This window comes from Schistocerca americana, chromosome 4 (assembly GCF_021461395.2).
Source record: "Schistocerca americana isolate TAMUIC-IGC-003095 chromosome 4, iqSchAmer2.1, whole genome shotgun sequence".
NCBI lineage: Eukaryota > Metazoa > Arthropoda > Insecta > Orthoptera > Acrididae > Schistocerca > Schistocerca americana.
In genome coordinates this window covers 567,125,727-567,143,439 of record NC_060122.1, presented here as the reverse complement: position 1 = coordinate 567,143,439, position 17,713 = coordinate 567,125,727, and the positions used below count along the sequence as shown (strand labels likewise).

At 41.9% G+C, this 17,713-nt stretch overlaps 1 protein-coding gene and 1 non-coding gene across 2 annotated transcripts in view; one reads left to right on the top strand and one right to left on the bottom strand.

Annotated features, from left to right (window-relative positions):
- Positions 1 to 17,713, bottom strand: part of LOC124613618 — a 219,139-nt gene that overhangs the window by 20,010 nt on the left and 181,416 nt on the right. The gene's annotated exons all lie outside the window — the stretch shown is intronic.
- Positions 6,330 to 6,404, top strand: Trnar-ucu. Its single transcript has one exon. It is a non-coding gene; the product is annotated as a tRNA-Arg (tRNA).

Genomic DNA, 17,713 nt, shown 5'->3' with positions numbered 1-17,713 from the left:
ACTTCACACAGCACATAATGACAAAAACTAAGCTTACTGCCCCAAGTCACACGACTTCACATGGGAACTTTCCAATCCGACATGTCAAAACCTGTCCTAATTTTTTTCAAACAGGAATACTATACCGCAATAAACACTATGTCAGTATTTTAAGTGCTAAGAGACACTACAAAATTTTTTAAACATGTTGAAGTTTTCGGAATTCGTAGCTCGCCAGGCGGCTGGAGAAATGTACACTCCTGCCACAGCTGTAACAGAAAGCGTGCGAGCAACACAGCTAGCACATATCTTTGGTTGATGGCACATTGATAAACAGATAACACGGCACAGCGCGACAGTAATTTGTGAATCAAACTGCAGTTTACGTTGATAGTTTCTCTGACACATTTGTTTACAGTTACTATTCGATCGAATATGCGACTGGTTTAATATACGTAAAAATTAGCCGTTACCTTTGCGGTATCGCTAAGTGTTAGCTGTGGAATCAAAACTTTGTGATTTTTTCGTATACTCTTGCTAACAGCATCTGCCTTTGTACAGGTTCCAGAGTTTCACAGTAATGCGGAATCGAATTAATATTTACAGACTTCCAAAGGTGAAGTATAAAGAACGTGGTACGCTGTCGAAATCACATACTTCTGCCAAAGAACTACATGTGTGTCATTTATTAGTTAATTTCTTGAACATCCATTCGAATGATGTCTACATTTCGTTAGAAATTGTGGAAGCATTAGCGGAAACAGGAAACAACTCGGCCATTAGGCCTATGTCAACTGTGGTTTGAACGCTGTTTGTTGTGCTAACTTAAGTCCAGAACAAAAATAGATTACATTCCAAGGCAAAAGAAAACATGTAGGCCTACAATAATACGTTTCATTGAGAAAGCATAGGCTATAAATATTTGGGTAAACGAAGGAGGGAGGAAACGCTGGTGCAAAAGCAATGTGAAAAGCCGGTTTCGTTTTGTAACATCCGAACATGAATTGTGTATAGGGTAAAAAGAGTTACACTAAGTACGAAATATGTCCCTAAATGAAACTCGCAGACGTGTGAAAGAAAAACTATCCGAAAGATTTACAACTGTTCGTGAGAGTCAATGCACTGTCACCGAGAGTGATCTGCGTGACTGGGCGCTCTGAACTGCAAGTCAGATGAACATTAGCGATCTCCAGGTTTTTCGAGCAGGTTAAACAGATTCAGGAAATTATACAGGAAATAAAGTGACAAAATTACGAAGTTTACCTCAAGCAATCCTCCATAGGAGGTGCTACTAATATGCAATACTATAGAGAAATTCGGGGCTGACGTGAAGACGGACCTTCTTGCTACGCTCTGAAATACTGTGTATAAAACCAATCAGTCAGGTTTCGTGCAAGAACTGGGTGCAAACAGAACTTCATCATGGAATCCATGGATTCCTGTTTCTGTAGATTTACATCTTTCTTCAGCTACTTGTTTAGTTGCAAAAATCTTGTAATCGACATAGTAAAATCTGGAAAGTGAGAGAGAATAACTTTCAATATTACATCCGATACATGTTCTTGCTATTCTTGGACTCTTGGTCTTGACTTTACAATATCTCTGTCTTTAGGAGGACAACGAAAAGGCATAACATCATCATCATCATCATCATCTTAAAGTAGTAGGGCTTTTGGCCTGTTCCGTCAGACAACTGTTTAAGCGATCTTTTTAAGGACGTCCAAAGTTCCTCTTCCCGTTTGGGTTACATTCCATTGCCGGTTTAGTTGTTCTACCATAAGACATACGTCGGACATAGTCTTTCCAACTGCCAGTATTTTTCACATATTTGTAATATATTCAACATTTAGTTCTTGTATAATATCGGTATTTCTTTTGTGGTCCAACAGTGAGTATCCCTATAAAAGCAGAGGAACTTCGTTTCTGATGACTCGACAGTATAATTTCGATTCCATCCGGAGCTAACAGTGTGGTTCAGACTCTTGGTAAAAAATTTAGTCTGCACAGAGATGGCACATGAGTTCGAGTACCGCCCTCTGTCCAAGGCAGTGCTACGCTAAGCTCAGCCACTGTAGAGACATCAAGTGAAGCGAAAATGTGAAAGCAAGTTGACAGATTTCTTCTTGCTGTGCACCAAAGACTCGATAAATTTAAAGAAGGGTTATTTTCACCACGTTGTTCGTTAAAATGTGTACTTTAGCACAATGATCGGCTTCGAGAGCACAGACGGATGTGGACACATCCTCCTCGTTAGTATATATCACATATCGTGTGTTGTATGCATGCTTTTCGGTTGCTCATTCTGAAGTCGAATCCAATGACGACCGCGCTATATGAAGTTGTGCTTGCAGTGAGACATTTTGATCTACGTTGTCTTCCAGGAGGAATGGTCAGTATTAGTGGAAATAACAGGAACGACCACTCGAAGCAAAAAAGTCTGGTAAAGGTGAGCTGTAATATACATTATTGAAGAACGATGAGCGCTTTTTCGTTCTTGCTACTGTGAAACACTTCTCTTCAACTTATCGATCACTAGTAGCTCTTAACTTATGCGTTTTAGAACCAACGTTTAACAGACAATTTTTTCTTGTTTTGATCCATGCTACATCCTTACAAAATATAGAAAGCAAAGTGTTCGTGGTAGATATATATTTCACAGTATCGAAGATGAGGAAGTGCTCGTAGCGCCTAGGTATGCTTTTTAGAGCCGATGTTTACAAAGGATTTTTTTTTTTTTTGTGCTTCGAATGATTGGTCTTTTCATATCCCTGAATATTCCTGTCGTATCTCTGCATACCAGCCATTTCTTCAAGGATACACAGCATTCTTACAAGGAGGACATGTCCACAGCCATTTATGTACTTGAAAATGAGGTAAAACTCGAAACTGAGCAGTAGTGCCCAATAATGTACTGATTTACCTACAGAGCCTGCTGGAAATGACGATATATTTTTTTGAAAGTGCGTCTGGATCCCCTGTCCTGTGTAAAGGGCAGAACACCTGAATTTCGGCTCGTACGAGGTACGACGGTGGTTCATGTGCGAAACAAATGGATGGAAGAGAATCGCATGGAACCGTAGCACGGAATGACGTCTTACTATTTCGGACGGAGTGAACTTTCCTTCACAGCGCGGGCTCGACTAGATGAATACCTGCGATGTGATAACCTGCTGTGTGTTGCTGGCTGGACTGGTGGCACTCACTGCATAGCATTGGCTTTCATTCTTCGGAAACGAACAACCACCTCATATTGCAATAGACAACTGAACCTGGTTTCTTGCGTGACGATTGGCGGAATGTAGATTTTGCGGACTGGTCCAGCTTCAAGTTGCTCCGTAGTGATGCTTTTATAAGTGTTACACGACACGTGGTGAGTTCAGTCTACTATATGAACTCATGAACTGCTTAGCAAACAAAAGCAGTGTTGTAGTTTGGGTCAACATCGGATACAACATGCCCTTTCAACTCGTACATATTGGCTGCCATATTACCACATGACAATGCATGGACACGTTTATCATGGAACGTATATGTATTCTTCTTAAATGATAGGGGACCAATGTCTCCCACACGCAAATTCGCCCTACGCGTTACCCTTTGAACATACCTATGTGGAATATGATTAGTAGGTCGTTTCTGCATCGCTGTACTCTAGCTAGATACGTTTACACTTTGTCAGCTCTCATACAAATCTAATGGAGGAATATTGTCAGGAAGAGATCGTTCTTGATTCCATCTTATGACGTTTACAGTCTCTGAGTCAGTACGTGAGGGCTTCAAAGTGCCCTGAAATTTCAGAAATCCTAATTTTCGGTGCATTTTAATGTAGAAAGTGTGGTCACAAAATACGATGAATAATTTTATTACAGATAATATAATAAGAATACATGGAATTTGTTTTAACCACCTTCAAAGTACTGTCTGTGGCTAGAAATGCACTTATCCCAACTTTGAATCCCTAACTGGAAGTATGTCTGGAAGGCTTGCTTTGGAAGAGCGTTCAGCTGCTCTGTTGTGACCCTGTCAACGTCAGGAATTGTGTCAAAACGTTTTTCCTTAACTGCGATTTTAATTTTTGGGAAGAGCCAGAAGTCACATGGTGCTAACTCTGGTCAGACGAATGTGGCCGCACAGGTACACTTTTTCCGGCCAAAAACTTGCAAATGAGAAGCAAAGCGTGGCAAGGAGCGTTGACGTGATGAAGAGGGAAGCCATTGGGCCATCTTTCTTCTTACATCGTTTCGAAAACATTGTAGCACGCCCTTTTACAATTTGACGTTTACGATTGGTCCGCTTGGAACAAACTCTGATTACACTGCGTCCTAAATATCGAAATAGGAAACGACGACCGTGACTTTGATATTCTATTTTAACTGACGTTCCTTTTACAGGACGAGAGGAGATGCACTGGTTCTCCGCTAGGAACTCTGAGTTCTCATCGTAGGGACATACCCATGGAACCGAGGTTCATTTCCAGCTACAAAACTCGACATGAAGTCTGGATACGCATGAAGACGATCCTTCAACTCCGTGCAAACTGACACATGATTTTCCTTCTGTTCGTCACCCGATAATTGAGGAAGAAATTTTACTCTTCTTAAATAGTTGTTGGCCTGTTTTGACACATTTTGCACATCTTTTTCTGCTGTTGATGTTAAAGAAGGTCCCTAGAGTTACTAGTCTTCAACTGATGATTTCTGCTTTTAAAACTGTCGTACACCTTGTAAACAGTAAAAATTTCATTTTTTTTTGTGACATGTCGTAGTTAATTTGTGCATATATCCGTCTTCGTGTTGCAATTTCCTCATTCTATGTATGCATATTCCTCCAAGTATTTTCTTCTTCCTTTTTTTTTCAAGTGAGTACTAATAGCGTGCAGGAAACATGTAACAGGAAAGGGAAATCTATTTAAAGACCAGAATTTGCCAGGGTCCGACATTACTTGCTCTGTACAAAAAATACCATTGTACTGTCAGGAAAGGCATTTAAAGTTGAGAAATAAGCACGCCAAGGCAGTAATTAATAATGCAGATAATACGTATATATGGGCATATTCTCAAATCATATGACGACCATTCAGTGTACAACACTTCAGATGTATAACAAGTACATTAAATGACAATGTTGAGAATGACAATTCACAAGCTGCGCGTACTTTAACAATAAATTTTTAAATATCGTTCCAAAAATAGGATTAAATGGTTTATGATGACTAACTGAAAACCTCAGCTGCCGACAGGTGTTGTTGATATACCTCGATGTGGACAGCTGAAAATGTGTGCCCCGACCGGCACTCGAACCCGGGATCTCCTGCTTACATGGCAGACGCTGTATCCATCTGAGCCACCGAGGACACAGATGAATAGGGCTACTGCAGGGACTTATCCCTTGCACACTTCCCGTGAGACTCACACACCCAACTGTCCACAATTCTGCCTATGTATTGTATCTTATACGGCCTTGATAGCATCTACCACTTCATCTGTGGTTACGTCGTCTTGGAGGTCATGCACTGCATCCCCCGGAAGAGTGTTTGTAGTAAGCTGAGCGACTTCTGTAATCAGTGCTGCAGAATGCGGTACGCCTGCGTATAGCCCGGCAAAATGAGCATGGAGAGCACGACCGATGCTTTGTTGGGTGTCGTGCCGGCGCCCTTCCACATCAGTCAGTACTTGGATCAGAGTTCGTCATCGTCGTTGTCGTTCCTGAAGGAGGTGGTACATCGACCGACGCTCTTGAGGGATACGATTAGAAGCACGAGAACGGACTACAGTTCCTTCCAAGTAACGCAGCATGATCAAGGAGATCTGCGCCTTCGTGCGATGGACCATCGACTGCCGGGCTGGCGAGAAAGGCATCGTCGCACAGTCACGTAGTATGGTGTAGCAGAAGTGCAGCGTTGGTTTGCCACGCATTAAATTCCTTCCCATAACACATCAGTGTCTTCCTGAGGGTCGGCTTTGCACAGGAGAACCACCATGATAAGGTGGAGTCATAGGCTTCTCGACGATGGCGGCAGCGTGCCCACGCTTCTTCGACCATACGGCGCGGTCTGAGGAGGTCAGGTGAGCGACATTGAGTTTCCACAGACAACGAATATGCCAGCTGTCGGGCGAGAGTGACGTCACAGAGGTACGCATCATGGTCTGAAAAGGCCAAAGGTCAGACTTCCGCATGACGTGTGCCATCAGCAAGGGAGCGAGTAACGTAGATGCGATCTATGCGGCTGGACGAGTGAAAGGTGTAGAATGTACAGCCCGGTTGAATTCCGGGTCCACAATTCTGCATATGTATTGTACCTTATAGACATTTGCAAGGGATAAGTCCCTTCAGTCGCGCTATTCATCTGTGTCCTCGGTGGCTCAGATGGATAGAGCGTCTGCCATCTAAGCAGGAGATCCCGGGTTCGAGTCCCGGTCGGAACACACATTTTCAGCTGTCCATATCGAGGTATATCAACAACACCTGTCGGCAGCTGAGGTTTTCAGTTAGTCATCATTTATTCCAGGAAAAAGCTGCACGGTCTTCAACAGTAACTGTTCTTTCGAGAACAAGTTACTATCTTCGTTAAATGGTTTAGTTGAAGAAGCAAAAGAGTATATTAAAATTGCAACTACACGAAACTTTAAGCTACTGAAATTAGCGTCAACCTCCTTGACTGAAACTAAAAGAATTATAAGAATTAGAAAAAGCAAATACTCATGCATTATTGATGGAATTTCAGACTGAATTCAGAAAAGTGGTACAAATTTAATACACACATCAAAAAAAGTTATGCGTCACCCCAGTTCCCATAACTCCTGGAGATAGATGTTGGCTGTGGATAGTCCCTTTGACTGTCCAGAGATGTCACTAAGCCCGCCCAAAGCTGCAAACAATTATGCATGAGCGGCGCCTTCAGGATAACGACATCGCTTGACTAGAGTGGTCAGCGTGTTATCCAGACATGAACCCGGTCAAAAATGCTTGGGAGGGATTGAAAAGGTTGTTTATGAACGACTTGACCCACTAACCACTCTGAGGGATCTACGCCGAATCGCTGTTGAGGAGTGGGACAATGTGGACCAACGGTGCCTTGCTGAACTTGTGGATAGTATGGCACAACGAACACGGGCATGCATCAATGCAAGATACAATAATAGCCTTATGGAACTTGAAACGTATCCACAACATAATCTTTATCTCTTACAATAAAAGGCAATGTGCTTATGGACTGACTGACTAGTTGATTGACTGACTGACTCATCACAGCCGAGCCCAAACCGCTGACAGAAACTTGAAATTTGGAGAAGGTGTGACTCTTATACTGTAGGCGTCGTTTAATAAGAGATTTTTCGAAATTCCTACCCTAAGGGAGAGAAGCAAGGATGAAGCACTTTTTTTTGTTGAAAAAAATGTCCCTTTTAAGATAAATTTGAAGCTGGAACTACGAAAAGTGGTATTTGGTTTCTCGGTCAGAAATAAAGAAGAATTTTTGGAAATTTAACCTCACAGGAGTGAAATAGTGGGTGAATGCCTTTTTGAAAATACACCTTTATTAAAGGAATACTAAAGTATTTTTAAAGCTACATCTATGAGCATTGGTATTTCACTTCCTGGTTGCAAATAAAAAGAATACGTGCTTCAGTATTTTTGGAAACTGAGCCCCTAAGAGGGTGAAATGGAGAGTGAGATTTTTATGAAAATATTCTATTATGAAAGCATTTCAAAGCTAAATCTATTAAAAATTAAAATTTGATTCCTCAGTTAGAAATAATAAATGAATCCGTGTTTCACTATTTCAACATAGGATTGTACAGTCAACCGGTTACAAATAACGTAAGTGCATTGACCTAGGTTTCGACACCCTCTAAGGGTGGTGTCTTCATCAGAATGAACCTCTTGATAAGGCCTATAAAATAATAGAAAAAAATTTAGTTTGAGAAAAAGTACATTACCTAAGATAACAATTGTCATGATGTACAAAGGTTACCTACGTAAAAATACATTGCGAAGAAGCAATGGTCAGAAATTAGAAGAGCTATACCCGAGTCAAAAATAAAATAAAGGCTTTACCACGGGTACCTAGCAAGGAACAACATCATACTGATGGGCCCAGTGGCTTACATTGCTGCCACGAAAACGATACAAGTAGCGCCACCTATCACTGTTTTTGGAAATTCAACCCCTAAGGGGATGAAAGAGGGTGGAACTCATTCACTGACTCATCATCGCCCAGTTGAGGAGAGAAACTTGAAATTTGGAGGGGGTGTGGAACTTATACTGTAGGCATCGCTTAACAAGGGACTGTCCGAAATTCCACTCTTAAGGGGATGAAATAGGGGGCGAAAGACCTTTTGAAAGCATGTCGTTATTAAGGTAATTTTGAAGCTAGAATTACGAACACTGGTATTTGGTTAAAAAAATATTACTTATATCAAAATTTTTGGGAATTCAACCACTAAGAGAGTACAATAGTGGGTGAAAGTCTTTTTGCAAATAATTGATTACTAAAGAACTACTAAAGGATTTTTAAGGCTACTTATATGACAACTGGTATTTGACTTGTCGGTTAGAAATTCAGCCTCCAAGAGTGTGCAATAGGGGATGAAAATTTTAAGAAAATATTTCGTTACACTAAAAAATTTTTAAAGTTGCGTTTACTTCACTTTTCGATTAGCTACAAAGAAATATTTGTTAGGCGATGTAAGTTGCTATGGAAATAGCTTCACAAGAATGCAAAAACTTTGGTTTACAGTCTTGGCGACTGCAGCAAGTTAACTCCGTTGAATGTTGGGCTATTGGGGCCCACGTTTTCCTGTAGCGTTGACCGTTGCTACCGGCGAGTTATGTGGGCAAGCAGCAGCCCTCATCTCGAACAACCTGGTTACGACGTGCATCAGTCAACTGCGGTGAGCTACATACGCCGAGATGTATGGCACAACTTGTTAGCAGCCACGTACGACAGGGCGGTATTGCCGTGCCTAGCTGGAACCTGAAGCTATTGGCCTCTGTGGCTTTTGTTTGAAATTATCTAGTCAGAGAGAGTATTGTACTTAAGGATTGTTAATTGTGCGCGCTGTGAGTTGGCCAGTAATCCAGTTTCTAAATGCCTTTCGGTGACCCTTTAGGGGTTGTGTGTCTCAATCTGGAGGTTTCTGTACGTGTCAAGCTAGATTTCTGCATTTTTAATCTTGTACTTGAAATCATGTTTTGTTGTTATTGAGTGTTTGATACTAGTGATTGTAATTTCTGTTTGTTCGTCTTCTGGGGCGAGTCATTGGATTTGGCAATGCAGTTGTGTGCGCTCAGCCTAAAGGCATGCATGTGTTGGCCATGTGTGCGTGTGTGTGTGTGTGTGTGTGCGCGCGCTTGTATTTACGCACTCTCTTACTTCGTGTGAGGAACCCTTCGGGTTATAGTTTTACGGTTTAAACGGCGATCTGCCATTTGGAACGTATCCCAATTACAGTGTTTATTGTGGTGTCACCACCAGACACCACACTTGCTAGGTGGTAGCTTTAAATCGGCCGCGGTCCATTAGTACATGTCGGACCCGCGTGTCGCCACTGTGTGATCGCAGACCGAGCGCCACCACAAGGCAGGTCTCGAGATACGGTCTAGCACTCGCCCCAGTTGTACGGACGACGTAGCTAGCGATGCACACTGTCGAAGCCTCGCTCATTTGCAGAGCAGATAGTTAGAATAGCCTTCAGATAAGTCAATGGCTACGACCTAGCAAGGCGCCAGTAGCCTTACATAGCTTGTATCTAAAGAGTCTCACTTGTCTCATCAAGAGCGATGTACCACAAGGATGGATTATAGTTAAGTATTCCAGAAGCTACGTACTTTTCTTTATAGCATTCATTACTTATCCTGTTTCAGACCTTACGCCTATCTGCGCGAGCTTAGCGCGTGCCTTTCGGCTTCCTCTCATTGTGTCTAGGCTGTCTTGTCTAGACACAACATTTTTTATCCCCAAAAAGACCCCAGTAAAGCTCTACCTTGACATTTTAAATCTTGTTGGAATTATTACGTAATTATTCTTTTAAATGACTTAGTACATTCCTTCTTGTTGTTGCTTGGAAGGTTAACTTGCAATGTTATGAGCGGGCTCCTCCCATATTTAAGTTTTAATAGTTGAATTTTTAATTGTTCGCTTAAGTGTTACTGTATATGTTAATTTTTATCAAACTTAGGAAGTAACTGACTCAGAACTTCTGTTATTTTAAGACCCTTGTGGGCGTGTGATGAAAGTCTTTCAGCAAACTGATCACTCAGTTTCTTGCTCTCTAAAAGAAAATTAAGGGTTTAATTATCGTTATCATTTTAATTGTTTTAGGTGCAAGATGATTGAAGCACTTAACGCGACTTCTGTGGAACAGGGTTGTGGTCAAACAGTGAAGTATTATTGTTGGTTCGGTTTTACGTGTGTGTGTGTATGGGGGGGGGGGGGGGCTTTTGGGCAGCTTGGCCGTATCTGGACTATATGAGATCAGAATAACCAGTGAAAGTGTATACATTTTAATGTTTTTTATTTAATGTTTGTTGAACTTATATTCGACTTCTGTTGTGGAATTAGCCCACAAGTGTGATCTAGTTGCAATGACAGAGTGCCGCCGCAGTTTGATTTAATCAATTAACAGTGTGTAATTTTATGTATGATGCAAATGTCCTTATACATCGTGAATTTAATTTAAAAATCTTAATTATTTGTATGCATTTCGCAAGAATTTTGGTAACTGTCAGTTGATGCATCACTGAATTGTTATTAAATAATAATATTTGTTTGGGAATGATAAATGATGCATCAATTTAGGCTACCGTTCCACGTGTTTTTCTTAAATTAATCCCAATTCTTGTTCTTCACCGCAACTGAAATTTGTGAACAAGATTCGATTCAATGAAAAAAAAAAAAAAATCTGAAGGTGATAGTCTACGCGAGTGAAGCAGCGGGTGCTAAAGTAGTTTGTACATATTCTGAACGATCACGGTCCAATAAGACTTCCTCGGCGCACGCTCGATTTTAAATTTGTCAGAGGATTTCTCTTCGTTAACAACGACATGATGTGTTCTGAGCGGTAGGATCCCTTCACTCCAATCACAAAGATTGTCTGATATTCCGTACACTCGCAAATCGTTCGTCAGGTGACAGTTCGCCATTGTTTGAAACCCCCCGAATATCCAGCAACACGGAATACATCTGGGGGACGGTAAATTCTGCGTAGTAGGCTAATGGACCTAATAATTGGGTTGCACAGGACCACTGTGGTCGTCAAAAGTCTTTCCTCAGTAGCCAATACTGACACTGAAAGACAGCACCTCGGGCTCCACATGTACCGATCACATTAACTGGTAATCTGCATAAACTAGTGTGTAGTGATCCCCCAACAGAATAGATACACTAAGGACGCCCATCCACCTCGAGTACTTATTGTTGAAAGTCGGCGTCATTGGGAACATTTCGTTCCGACTATTCTCTCTTTCATATTGGTGCTACCCTAGCGACACCACGGTTGTGACGTTAATTGCCTAAGTGTTTTGTGTGATCGGATGATTAATGGATTAACAACAGTGCTTGCACTTACATTTAGATGTATAATGCGACTACAAATGTTTATAACTTGTTGGTAGTTCTGTTCTACTCCTTGCGTTGTTTACAACAGCCCTAATTTAATGTTGTTTCCTACAAATAAGTATCGCTTTTAAAAACGAAAGTCGCTGCAACGTGTATTCACGAATCTGTTACTTCCTTGTCAAATTTTATACCACAACAACTGCTCGATACCATTCGCGCACGCCCGTAACTTGTCAATACTTGAAGACATACAATAAAACATTATCCATCTCAAATTCCCTAATCCTCCAGTGGTCGCGTTACTTACCCCTCTGCCTGTGAGGTAAGCGACGAAGTATACTTAGCTCTCGGCTGAATTCCCTAACGTCAATTAAAATCAAGGACGAATTAAAATATCACTCTCTCTGTAAGTATTTTTGTTTCTTACTGTTAGGTGCACTCGCTAGTGGCGGAAGACTTATGGCATAAGAAGTCACCCCACATTCAGCCGACCGCCTTGTTAAAGACGGAGGACGAGCGGACGGAGGTTCAGGGCAATCTTTTGCCCTTGGCGTAGGAAACTGCCCCTAAAGGCGGAAGAATCAGCAGAAGACAATAGAAACCACTGCATGAAGGACACATAATATCTATCCACATGACATTTGACCTGTAATTGACATCATGTGTGATAATGATGTCTCCTTTGGCAAAATATTACGGAATAGTCCACGGTAGTTTCGCATTCGGATATCCGATCTCCGGGAGGAGACGGCCAAGGAGGGTGCGGCGTGGGGGGGGGGGGGGGGGGGGGGAGGGAGGAAAGGGGAGGGTGACTATGCGAAAAAGATCGAATGACCAACAAAAGAGTAACATTCTTCGAGTTGGAGAGTGGAATGTCAGAAGCTTGAACATGGTAGGGAAGCTACAAAATCTGAAAACTGAAAAGGGAAAAGTGAAATGTAATGGATGGAAAGGAGACAAGGATTTCTGGTCAGATGAGTATACGGGAATACCAACAGCAACAGAAAATAGTGTAACGGGCGTAGGATTCGTTATGAATAGGAAGGTAGGGCAGAGAGAGTGTTACTGTGAACATTTCAGTGATAGTGTTGTTCTTATCAGAAGCGACAGCAAACCAACAACGACGACGGTAGTTAACCCTTTAATGCATACTGTAGCTGATAAGCTACAGACCTCATTTCTTCGATTTATTCCATATGGAGAAACATTTTCGATCAAATTCGTTATGTAGCTAAGTGTATACACTCCGCTGCAGTTTCTAGTAGTTCTTCATAGCGATCATAGATGGCAGGACGAGCTGAAGCAGTTCGACAGTGAGCTGTGTGGACATACTGCCAAGTGTGTGTTTTGGCGGAAAGTTGAGGTGTGTTTTTGGTGTTTGTGCACTGATTTCTGGGTTTGAAAATTACTTTTTCATTTTGAAAACGTAAGTAGATATGGTGTAAACAGTTAATTCGAGTGTCTTTGCGATAGATTTGAAATGAGGCCTGTTTTTGTGTATGTAGCTTATCAGCTACATTTTTCATTTACTGCATTTCAGGCGCTGACGTAAAAATGTCTCGAAAGAGTCAAGAAGAAATGCTTATGGAATGGTTAGAGATTCCACTAAGCAGTGATGACGATCTTGAGTGTTTCTCTGACGATTCCATTCAAGATGAGACATATGTTGCTCCAGAATCTGTTGATTGTGATAGTGACAGTAGTGACGAAGAAAGTCAAGTACCAGTAATTAGGACTGAAGATGTTTCTGGAACAAGACAATCTGATGTTATAATGAAGGAATCGACGTCACAGTTGTCTGATAATGCTCTGAAACTGCCATGCAGCAGCAAAAATGTTACCAAAAACAGCAGGAGTGTGGTTTGGAAAGATAAACAGTTGATTATTCCCGAACTGCAGTCAAAATTTCATGGCAATACTTCGTTACCAGAAGAAGTAATAAACTTAAATACTCCATACCAATTCTTCAAACATATATTTCCATCTAAATTGTTTGATCTAATTGTCGAAGAGTCTCATAGATACAGTGTGCAGTGTAATCCTGATAGACCAATAGATTTATCCTGTGATGACATAAAAAAATTTATAGGCATCTGTCTCGTAATGTCAATAGTTCATGTACCTAATACGAGGGATTACTGGGGAGAAGTTACTGGTACTCATCTGATCAAGACAACAATGACAGTGAATCAGTATGAGCAAATACGTAAGTTTCTTCACTTCAATGACAACAGTGCAATGATACCCAGGGGTGAAAAAAGTCATGATAGACTCTTCAAGATAAGACCCATAATAGAATTGATGAGATCTCGGTTTCAAACAATACCTGTTGAGGAGTGTGTTTCTGTTGATGAACAGATATGTTCAACAAAGGCTAGAAGTTATTTGAAGTAATACATGCCAAACAAGCCTCATAAATATGGATACAAATTATTTGTTATTAGTGGCATATCTGGTTATGCCTACGATTTTGAGATTTTCACTGGAGATGAAAATGAACCAGAAAAAAGTGTGACTGGGGAGGAAGACTTGGGAGCAAGTGCAAATGTTGTAGTTCGACTCAGTAGGATACTACCAAGAAATATGAACCACAAACTGTACTGTGACAATTATTACACAAGTCTGCCACTGCTTGTATGGTTACATAAACAAGGAATTTACTCACTTGGTACAGTCAGAAGAAACAGAGTGCCAGACTGCAAGCTCCCTTCAGAAGCTGAGCTGAAGAAAATGGCACGAGGTGCATCAGTAGAGCGCGTCGCAACAGTGGATGGTGTCGACATATCAAATGTAGTGTGGAAAGATAACAAGAGTGTGATGTTGCTTTCTACACTTGCTGGACAGCAGCCTATTCATGAAGCAGGGAGGTATGACAAAAAAACAAAGTCAAGAATAACAATACCTTGTCCACAAATAATTAAGCTCTACAATAAACACATGGGAGGTGTTGACCTTCTTGACAGCATAATGGGTCGACATAAAATTCTTGTGAAAAGTCGAAAATGGTATATAAGATTGTTTTACCATCTCCTGGACATGGGAGTAGTCAATTCCTGGCTGTTGTATAGGAGAGTAGCAGAAACCAAAGGGATTAGGAGAACTATGAAACTCTCCGAATTTCGAATGGAAATTGCTCACTGTTTGTGTCGCTCAGGTCAAACTTCAGCAAAACGTGGAAGGCCAAGTAATGAACTCGAAAACCAAATACAATCTAAGAAGACAAAGGGGCCCACAGCACATGTACCTCCACAAGATGTAAGGCTTGATCAAGTAGGTCACCTGCCTTCGTACTTGCAAGTGAGACAGAGGTGTAAAATGCCAGGATGCAAGGGATTTTCCTGGGTTCAGTGTAATAAATGTGCAGTTGCATTGTGTTTGCACAAACAAAAGAACTGTTTTCAAACTTTTCATGTAACGTGATTATCACATGCTTGGGTACAAACCTGTTTGAACTAGATACCTTATTGTTCATATATAAAAGTGTATAAAATATACAATAAATGCTCAATATTTACAACATTAATGTCCTATTTATTATTTTAGGATTTTTCCCTTCCTATACAAAGTATTTAATCATAATCAACAATTAAATTACGAGAGATTTGGTCAAAATTGAGGGAGCAAAATAAGCACATTTATTGTGGCTCGTAAGGTGTTAACTCAAAATGTAGCTGATCAGCTACAAAGCGATTTTCATCAATAGTGCTTTGTTAATTTAATTTAAAAAATTTTTCAATATTTTTTTCGAAATGTAGGCACTATAAACTAAACATGGTAATTTTTACAGCTTGAAATAAAAGATCATGCATTTAAGGGTTAAGGTATACATGCCCACGTCACGAGCTAAGCATGAAACTATGTAGAGGACGTATATGAGGATATTGAAAGGGTAATATAGTAAGTACAGGGAGATGAAAACCTAATAGTCAAGTCGGATTGATTGCAGTTGTAGGGGAAGGAGTAGAAGAAATGGTTATACGATAATATGGGCTTGGGACAGGGAATGAGAGGGAAAAAAGACTAACTGAGTTCTGTAATAAATTTCAGTGAGTAATATCGAATACCCTGTTCAAGAATCACAAGAGGAGGACGTGTACTTGGAAAAGGCCGGGAAGATAACATCATGGTCAGGCAGAGATTTCGAAATCAGATACTGGAGCAGATGTAGGCTCACATCACAACGTAGTAGTGATGAAGAGTAGGCTGAAGTTTAAGAGATTAGACAGGAAGAAGCAATACGCAAAGAAGTAGGATACGGTAGTACTAGGGAGTGACGAGATACGCTTGAAGTTCTCTAAGGCTATATATAAAGCAGTAAGGAATTGCTCACAAGGCAGCACAGTTGAAGAAGTTATCGAATGTTTGTGAAATCCTAAGGGATCAAACTGCTGATGTAATCGGTTCCTAGATTTACACACTACTTCAACTATCTGAAACTAACTTAAGCTCCCCAAGCACGACTCACGTCCCGTCAAATGGTTCAAATGGCTCTGAGCACTATGGGACTCAACTGCTGTGGTCATAAGTCCCCTAGAACTTAGAACTACTTAAACCTAACTAACCTAAGGACAGCACACAACACCCAGCCATCACGAGGCAGAGAAAATCCCTGACCCCGCCGGGAATCGAACCCGGGAACCCGGGCGTGGGAAGCGAGAACGCTACCGCACGACCACGAGATGCGGGCTCACGTCCCGTCCTCACAGCTTTACTTCTGCCAGTACCTCGTCTCCTACCTTCCAAACTTTACAGAAGCTCTCCGGCGAGACAGCTTCTGTAAAGTTTGGAAGGTAGGAGACCAGATACTGGCAGAAGTAAAGCTGTGAGGACGGGACGTGAGTCGTGCTTGGGTAGCTCAGTTGGTAGAGCACTTGCCCGCGAAAGGCAAAGGTCCCGAGTTCGAGTCTCGGTCCGGCACACTGATTTAATCTGCCGGGAAGTTTCATATCAGCGCACACTCCGCTGCAGAGTGAAAACCTCACTCTGGTCCCATATCAGTCCAACTGCACACGCCCTACACCATTACAGAGCCTCCGCCAGCTTGAATAATCGCGGCCGCGCGGGATTTGCCGAGCGGTCTGTGGCGCTGCAGTCAGGGACTGTGCGGCTGGTCCCGGCGGAGGTTCGAGTCCTCCCTCGGGCATGGGTGTGTGTGTTTGTCCTTAGGATAATTCAGGTTACGTAGTGTGTAAGCTTGGGGACTGATGACCTTAGCAGTTAAGTCCCATCGGATTTAACACACTTGAATAATCGCCTGATGACATGGCTTAAATGGCTCTGAGCACTATGGGACTTAACATCTGAGGTCATCAGTCCCCTAGAACTTAGAACCACTGAAACCTAACTACCCTAAAGACATCACACACATCCATGTCCGAGGCAGGATTCGAACCTGCGACCGTAGCAGTCGCGCGGTTCCGGACTGAAGCGCCTAGAATCGCTCGGCCACCGCGGCCGGCTGCTGACCTGCAGGGTCTAGATTGTCTCCATATCCGTACGCGTCCATACGATCGATACAATTTGAAATGAGACTCGTTCGACCGAGCAACATGTTTCCAGTCATCAACAGTCCAATGTCGGTGTTGGCGGGCCCAGGCGAAGCGTAAAGCTTTGTGTCGTGCAGTCATCAAGGGCACACGACGGGCCTTCGGCTCCGGAAGCCAATTAAATGATGTTTCGTTGAATGGTTCTCACGCTGGCATTTGTTGATGGTCCAGCATAGAAATCTGCAGGAATTTGTGGATGACTTGCACTTCTGTCATGTTGAACGATTGTCTTCAGTCGTCGTTGGTCCCGTTTTTGCAGGATCATTTTCCGGCTGCACAGATGTCAGAGATTGGATTTTTTATCGGATTCCTGATATTCACCGTACACTCGTGAAATTGTCGTGCCGGAAAAGCCCCACTTCATATCTACCTCGGAGGTGCTGTATCCCATCGTTCAACCTCATTTAAATCTTGATAACCTGTCTTTGTAGCAGCAGTGACCGATCTAACAACTTTGCCACCCACTTGTTTTTTAGAGGCGTTGCCGACCTCAGCGCCGTATTCTTCCTGTTTACGTATCTCTGTATTTGAGTATGCGTGCCTATTCCAGTTTTTTTGTCACTTCAGTGTTTAAGAAATAGATTCATTTTCTGCAGTTATGTTCAGACAGATAAACTGCCAGAGAAGAATA